Genomic DNA, 9,501 nt, shown 5'->3' with positions numbered 1-9,501 from the left:
AAAATTTGTACATATATTTTTGTTCAAGAAATAAGTAAAACCAAATATATGGATGCATAAATGTAAATTTTTTATTTTTTATTTTTAACTCTCCACATATGTGTACGACATTACAATTTACGTGGGTTGAGTCTAAATAAATTTTCAATGCGGATTTGAGTTATAGTTGTCTCCAATTCTCCTAATTGATTATCGAAGTGCTTCAAATCTTGCTCCATCTAATCGATATGATATTCGATAGTTCTTTGAAGGTGTTCCCTTCATTACCCTATCCTATGAAGGTGTTCCTTTCATCGCCCTATCCCTCTTTTTGACAATTTTATATCGTATTTGGTAGTCTACATGAGTGAAGATGGCTAGTCCCAACACTATCATTCCGTCACTTCTTTGGCTTCCACGCATTGTGTGCACTTCCTTGAACTACCCTTGAATTAGTTTCCACGAAAAACTTAGCATTGGCTCTTTTATTGATTTGTACACCCGGATACACCCGGTACAAAACGACATTAGTTAATACATAAAACGCAGGCCAAGAAAACACAAAAAGGACGGAACGAACAAAGCGTTATTAATAAAGTACATGCGAGTTTTAAGGAATATCCAGCTATTCACAAGATAAAAAAATATTCCCATGGCCCACCTATGCTACATATTTTAACTTTTAAAAAATTATCACGGCCCACAATGTTGACTATGTATGTTAAATATTTATCTTTTACCAAAAACATACTTTCTCTCTATAAAATCACTCCCTCTCACTTCAATTTCATGATCTTCATTTTTTCTTAAAAAAATTTAAGCTCCCAAAAAAACCCTTAAGAGATTAAAAAGTAAAATTTAGTCTCACGTTGATTACCTCCTCTAATCTTTAATGTCTTTTTCCTTGTTTGATAGGGTCAAAATATTGAATTATTTGTGTTATAAAGTAATGTTTATATTTTGGTTGGATGTTCTTTGAGTTAAATTGTATATTCTATGGATGTTCTTTTTTATGCTAATAGATGTTCTTTAGTATGCTAATGGATGTTCTTTGTGTCTATATATTAATTTATTTATTTAGTTATAATTTAATGTTTTTTTTTTATGCTAATAGATGTTCTTTAGTATGCTAATGGATGTTCTTTTTTATGTTAATAGATGTTCTATAGTATGCTATGCTATAAGTTACAATCTCCTCATCATTGTCAATATCATGAATCATGGCGAAATTCGAATTGGTAGGACATTATATTGCTAAATTCTCTATAATTTGGATTGTCAATATAATTCTTCGTAAAATTCTTTATGAACTAGTCTCTAAATTCAAATTTTAAAAATGGTGGAAATTAACAAAAAATTCTCTCTCTAAATTTAAAATTGAAAATCAAGTGCAATTAAAATTTGGAAGTTACAGCAAAAAGGAGATAATCACGCCTCCCATGAATTGTGGAGTTTTTAAACTTTTTTTTTAACATGTGTAAAACTGACAGATTAAATATTAATTTAATGTAAAATCCAACCAGGGTGTACCATGAGCACGGTACACCCTGGTGTATTATGTAAATTTCACTTAGCTAGTTAAACTTCTCGTCTTTCTTTTCATTTCTTTATTTATCTTTAATTTCTTGCAATTTAGTTCAATCTACTGATACTGGTTTATCCACAATAATTAAATTTATCCATTGTCAAACATGAGTAAAAATACGGAGTACATATCAACTAAAAAATAACAAAAGAAGTAAACCATTAATTAATTGGAAAATTTAATTTCAATAATCAGACCTTTGACTGATTTATTTTTAATAATCCAATCTTTTAATCTATATCTATCTATCTATCTATCTATATATTATACTAAAAGACAAGCGCCTCAATGTGAGGATGACAAATGTTACTCTCTCATTGGCTTATCTTATGTATAAAATATATCTATATAATTACTGTTTACATATTCAAGCAAAATAAAAACAAGTTTCTATACATGCATACGATTTTCATGATTTCCTAACATAAATATTGAATATAATTTTTTATAATAAATATATACTTTCCAATACTACAAATAATCCATAAAATCTTTCCAATCTTTATTTATAGTTAAGTTAAAGAATAATAACTAATTTGAAGCAATATGATTAAAGTGGCATAATTAAGGAAACAAATATTTCGTATTTTGAAAGGCTAATATTGGTTTTTTTTTTTATGAAAATTAAATAAAATCGATAATATTTAGTTTGACATCAATTATGAAATCAATACAAACATTTATAAAAAATCAGATGTACAATAAAATATTGTGTACCTATTATAAAAGCTACCCTGTAATGAATGAAAGTTATATATGCTTTATTGATAAAAGTTATCCAAAATAGTCTACAAGTTATCCTAAATTCAATTCAGGTAATCGGATGAATACAAAAGTTTTTGATAAAGATATAAATTAAAATAGTGTAAAAATTACTTTTATCGTTTGTTGTACTCCTTGACAAATACTGAATGCTAAGACGAAATGTTGTCTTGGAAAAAAAATACATAATCTTGAACATAAATTTAATTTTAACAAAACCTTTTGCATGCACCCGGTTTACAATAATTTTATTGTACATCGAACATTTTACGAAAGTGACCCTTTTTTGAGTTTTTCTTATAAAAGTTACCCTTTTTTTTTTTACAAAAGTGACCCTTTTTTTTTATAAAAGTGACCTATATTTTCACAAAAGTTACCCTTTTTTTTACACAAAAGTGACCTTTTTTTTTCACAAAAGTGACCTTTTTTTCCACAAAAACAGAGTATCAAAATCAAAAAGTTATCCTTTTCTTCTACAATTAGCAAGTATTTTCCTCCATTTTCTCTCTCCTTTAATGGCGAAATCAATTATAGTCTGCCCTTACCACCTTCTTCCCAACAATACAATTCAATACAATTATCCTCCATCATAGGAGTATTCACTTTCCTCAAAAATCAACCATTTTTCTTCTACAATTAGCAACTACAGCACTTCTCCCTCTACTTTCCTCCATTTTCTCTCTCCTTCAATCCTTCAATGGCGAAATCGATGAAGCATGAGAACAACAACAACCCCTTCGACCTCCTCAACGAAGAACTCCTCTTCATAATCCTCGAACATCTCTCCATGCATTGACAACCACCTCGGTGTTAAATCATTTTCTCTCTCCACAAAATCATTTTTCTCGGTGATGAAGTTGTCCAGGCCAGCCCAGCCTGATTTACACTAATTTAGTGTAAACCGGGTGTTATTAAGAGTTTGTGTAATTTTAATCGGTCTTTCATTTTCTATACAATGTCTTTTACAATGACCTTTTTTTTCTTGCATAAAAAAAAAATAAAAAAAAAATAAAAAACTGAACCAATAACCAATATAAACAAGAAGAATAAAAATTAAATTGAATTAGACATTTGACGGAAAAGGGATAGATAGATATAAAATGTATCATAACTATTACTCGTGTTTTAAATTGTAATATTCGTATTAACAATGCTATTACTTATCAATTTTTTTTTAGAAAAACTAACATTTTGATTTAAAAATCGTGCATTGCTCATGTACTATACTAGATATATAACAATCATGTGCAATAATTTATGTTGTTTTATACATAATAATACTTGTATATAATATAATATTTTTTATAATATAAAAAAGTATATAATATAATATAATATTTTATAACACGTGTCCTCCATACCAAGTGTAGTCCCAATCATATCACCACTACACCAATTGGTTGTTGGTGTAGTGGTAATTGAGACTACACTTGGTAGGGAGGACCTGTGTGCTCCCCTGCAACAACAATCGGAAGGGGAGTGGAACCTAATAACCTAGAACTGATCCTCAGATCTGGATTAGCCCAAAGGGTGAACCGGATAGAACACCCAAAACTCAATGCATATATGACGGGAATTAACTTATCCTTTATCTATCTTATACAAAACTCCAAAGTCTAAATTTTTTTTCAAAATATAATAATAACATTTGTAAATTTTTGTTAATATGAAAGATATAAACCTATCAAAATGTATATATAGTTAAATTGTTTAATAACTTATATCGAATGTATAGTTTTATTAAGATTATTTGCATGTAATCATTAAATGTGTTGGATGTTGTGTAGCTATGCAATGTCCAAAAGTTTAGTTGATCGACTTTGATTTAGTGATTGTACGGTAAAAAGATATTGACTTCGATCTTGAAACCTAATAGTCTAATAAATTCTAAATAGAAAAATTAAAACAAAAGGAAATGAAAATAGTAAATGGCTTTAAATATTGAAATAAACATAACCTTTTAAATCAATTTAGCAAATTCAAGAGACAATTTTAAGGCATTTAAAATTAAATGGGGGAAAATATATGTAAAAAGAACATTTTTAGATATATAAATGTCCATGCACTATTATAAGAGTTTTGTTAACCTTTTTATAATTAAGGTAGGGATAAATCTTAGTAATATATACTCCGTATATTTTATTTATATAATATTATCAGTATCCATACCTATGTACGAAGTATTTGTGTCGTATACTATATTTAATCAGTTGTTGGTTATATATGACTATTATATAATACGGAGTATATAGTTTTTGGCACAATGCTTAATTTAGGAAAATATATGTTCTGGTAGGTCAAATATAAGGTTATTATTGTGTCTATAGATTTAACGAGTGCGGCGGGTAAATAAAACATGTATATATTAGATTGATTGTATCTACTGATGCGAATGGTATGATAAGAAAATTTTAGTTTTTTCTCAACGGGAGATTTAAATAAATTAGTCCACTTCTTATATAGCTATGTGGAGTATTATTCAATTATTTTTCAATTAATAAAATAAGATTATAAAAAATTAAAAGAAATTCAAATAACATAAAATACTATTCAAATAATGTTCCTTTAATTTTATTTTTTTTTATTGACCATTAGTACAAGTCCTTTAATAGTAAATGAATTACCTTTTGTTTTTATTTTTATTTTTTCTACGGGTTTAATAATTTGATTTATAAACCGTGCATCGCACGGGCACTATGCTAGTTATTCAACAATAATCCAAGCTTTATCCCCTATTCTTTTTTATTAGGCCAAAGTGACCAATTACCTAATGAACATTTTTTTTTTTAATTTAACAAAATTTTTTATAGGAAAAATATTTTTAAAAACCCATTTGTCTCTCCTCCGGTCCTCCCTCTTCTTCCCTGCTCAATTCACCACCAGGCACCAGCCACCCCCACCAGCTAGTCGACCACCGCCTCATCCCCTTCTGTTTTCCGATCATTAAACTTCCACCTCATATCTCTCTCTTCTTCATTCTGCCATTTTCTCTCTCCTCTATTCCCCAATGTCGGTTCTCATGTCCAACCGTCCAACAAATTCCCCCATTTCCTAACCTTCAATTTTTTTTCCAAAACCCTAGAAATTAACAATTAGTATTATATACTCCTGGAGTACTATGGATCATGGTACTCCTTACACAATATATTTGAGTTATTTTATGTATACTTTATGTTATTTTGTTTAAATGTTGTGTTATTTTGTTACAACAATATGTTATTTACTTATTTATTACTTCTACCCCAACTCATGCTATTTTTAATTTACATTAAATAACATGTACTTATTTAAAAATAACATATATAAAAATTGAAATAATAATAAATTCACATCAAAATAACATTAGCCGTGTTGAGTTTTAAGGCATCTTGAAGAAAATCAAACACTTGAAAATATACTAAATTTCTAGACATAAACACATTTACACCCTTAAATTACCTTCAAATCAATTGATTTCTAAGAAACACATAAAATTAGAAGAAGAAAAGGGGAGAGAGAAAGTATGTTAGATTTAGCGTTGGAGTAGTGAGAGGAAGAGAGTGAGAGTGAGGTTGAGAAAACCCAGAAAATTGGAAGAAGAAAGGAGAGAGAAAGTGTATGATTTTGAGTTGGAGTAACTGAGAGGAAGAGAGAGTGAGTGCGAGAGGAACATGAATGAGAAAAATGGCGAAATAACATACATGTATTTAAAAATAACATATATATAATTTTGAAGTAACAAAGAGTTAACATCAAAATAACATGAGTTTTATAGAACCTGGAGTACCGTGTGCATGTTACTTTAGGAGTATGCTAGAAATTGCGGAAATTAACGAGTTGAGCCCATCACTCCTTCCGAAACTATTGAATCGTTAGCAAATTCAACCAATTGTAGCCTAATTTTGACGATTTTGAGTTAAATTTAATGTCGATCTCGGCCTCGGTCATCGTCTCGCTTCGAAACTGAAATCCGAGAAGAACTCACGGTATTTGCCTTTTGATTACACTAGTAAGCGTCAGAGAAAGGAGAGTGCTGGTAAGACGATGTAATTTCAATTGCAGGATGATAAAGTTGAAGAAGAAAGTGAGAATGACGGTTGTGGGGGTCGTATTGGTGGTGTAGGGGTGCTGGTTTTGAAGATCGTATTGGTGGTGTGTCATTGAGGGGGAGGATGGTTGCTGTTGGTGGGTTGAGGGGGTTGTATTGGTGGTGGGTTGAGGGGATCAGTGGTAGTGGGTTGAAGGGGGTGGTTGCTATGGTGTATTTGGTAGCTAGAAGTTGTGGAGGCAATAGCCTAAGAAGGGAAAGGGAAAATGGAATTTTTTTTAAGCTTTTATATTCTTATTACTATCTCCGGTCAAAATTACTCACAACTTTGGGGTATTATTTGTGAGATATAAAATATTTCAAAGTTGCGAGTAATTTGGACCGGAGGTAGTATAATTTTTTAAAAAAAATTGAAATCAAAATGCAGCAACTTTTTGGTACAACAGGCCACACCATGCGATAGGGATTACCCGTGTTTTTTTGTTAGGGTTACCTGCGTTTTTCAATTTGGGGTTACTTGAGTTACTCAGTCAGGAGTTACCGGGGGTTCAAACATGGGTTACTCGAGGGGTTCACTCGGTTAAGGGTTACTTGAGTTTTTCAGTCAGGGGTTACTTGAGTTTCTTGGTCAGGCCGCATACAAAAAACTACAACTCAAGTAACCCTTGATCGAGAAACTCGAGTAACCCCGACAACTCGAGTAACCCCTAACAGAAAAACTCGAGTGATCCCTGACCGAGAAACGTAATCCCGGAAACTCGAGTAACCTCTGACCGAGAAACTCAAGTAACCCCGAAAAACTCAAGTAACCTCTGACCGAGAAACTCAAGTAACCTTTGTCGCACGGTACAACAGGCCATACATAAAAACTTGTGATAAAAATGTGACACATGACAAGGCAACCTGCTGGTGTAGATTGTTTATCGGTTTGGCCTAATAGAAATAAATAGAGGGTAAAGCTTGGATTATTGTGAAATACTCAAAAGATCGGTCAAAAATTAGATTATTAAAATTAAAATTTCCTAATTAAATTTTCTATTACTAAAAAAAATAACCTTTTTTTTTTGATAAAGCTTGCACTGTCACTTAAACTCATGACTTCTTGATTCACCTCCACATGTTCCCTCCTTGAGTCCTTGGTTCCTACAGTACCATTTTCTTGCTCTCCAAGCACTTGAATTTTCTTCTCTTATTTTCCTTTCTTAATTTTTTGCGCCTTCCCACTTTTTCCCTTCATCCTATATAATCCCCTTTATCCTCTCTCAAAATCTCATCACTCAAACAAGAATTCAAGTCACACTTTCAAAAATCTCTAACATTTCTCAATTTCAAGTTTTCAACCCTCTTTGTCCCAAAAAAAAAAAGAGTGAAAAAATGGATCAGATGAAAGTGAAAATGGAGAATGAAAATGAAATGGAGGAAAATCAATCAACCTCAAAAACTTGCTACTACTTCAAACCCAAAAGTGGAAGTGTTTTTCCTGCTAAAAGGAAACTCATCAAGAATATGATTTTCCAACAATTGCTTCATTTTTTCTCCTCTTCATCTAACCAAAAAAAGAACCATCAAGTTTTTCCTGCAGATTTTTAGGATCAAGTTTCAATTTTTTTGACCCCAATTCACGATTTTTTTTTTTTTTTTTAATCTTAACTTAAATCTTGCTGTAGATTTTTGAGAATCTTAATTTTTCTGGGGTTGTGAAAAATTCATTTCATGGAATAATTTTTTGATTAGTAATTTGTTTTTTAGTTGAAAATTAGGATGACCCAATTGGGTTTTTGGTTTAATATTCAATTTGAAGGTGAAGATTGATATTGAATTAGTTGGATTGTATTACTTTATTTTGTATATCATATGCCTAATTAGGCGATTACCATTTTTTAGGCATTTTGATGTATGAAGTTGATTTTTGATGAATGTTTACGACTTTTACTGAAATAAATGAATATGCCGTATATGATTATTTTGGCCATGTGTTCTTATCATTAGCTTTACATTTGACTAATCTACTTTAGCTTTACATTTGATTAATCTACTTTAGCTTTTTGAGGTGCCATGACCCTTCCTTGACTAAACCCGAAATTATCCGAATCCAAATTTAACTTAATCCAAAATGACCCGAATCCAAACTTAACTCGATGAGTCCAAATAAAAGGTTGAATGGATATTAAACCGAATTTGCAAAAAAACAATTTTAGGATGGGATTGGAATTCATTCCATAATTGAATATGGTTGCAATTTTAGATAAAACAAAGTACGAGTAGTTAAAATAGTACAAGTATTGGTCTAACAAGCAGTCAAGCAGCAGGGCATTTGCATTTGAACAAGTTGATTGAATGTGCAACTTATTGACTTTTTTTTCATTGATTTGGACGAATGAGGTAGCGTATATAAGAACAAGTCTTTCTGGCTTATATCTACCTTTCGTCCTTTTACTCATACTCCGTAATAGATTTGAATTAGTGCTCGATCAATAATTGGATAATTGTGCTGTGCTCAAACTTAAATTAGTTTAGGCTTTGCTTATCACAAACATTATTTTTCATATTAAAGAGAATAAGTTTTTTAAATTTTTTTTGTAGTATTTTTTGACAAGTTATTTACTTATTTTAAAAACAAAAATTATAAAGGAGCTATGTTGTATATCGTTAACCCTCAATCAATCCTTATAAGAACTTATCTTATCTAACTAATAAAATATCAATGTGAAAAAAAAACAGGGCCTTAGACCCACTTTACAAGAGTTCCAAGTTACAACCAATTACAAGAATTGTTCCACTAATTAGCCCAAGACAAAAGACTCAGCCCACTGTATCACTAACATTGTGGACTAGTTACATAATAAGTTTGTTCCGATTTACTGAAAACAACTAAACTGATTGGGGTTGGATTGAACTAAACTAAACTGAAATGAATTATTTATGAGAAAAGGGAAATAGAAACTTAAATGAATTGAACTAAAATGGAATTAAACTGAACAGAACATGTCCTAAGTCTATAAAATTTGTAACACAAACTCTTTTCTTTGGGGAATAGCTCTGTTCTCTATATGTTGTATTTTTGCAAATTGAAATTTATCTTTGCTGAAATCTATTTACTTTATATCATATGTTAAGCTTTCTAGAATAACTAGGAAAGTTGTATAAA

Source organism: Chenopodium album, chromosome 7, assembly GCF_948465745.1.
Source record: "Chenopodium album chromosome 7, dcCheAlbu1.1, whole genome shotgun sequence".
NCBI lineage: Eukaryota > Viridiplantae > Streptophyta > Magnoliopsida > Caryophyllales > Amaranthaceae > Chenopodium > Chenopodium album.
This window is presented reverse-complemented; position numbering follows the sequence as displayed.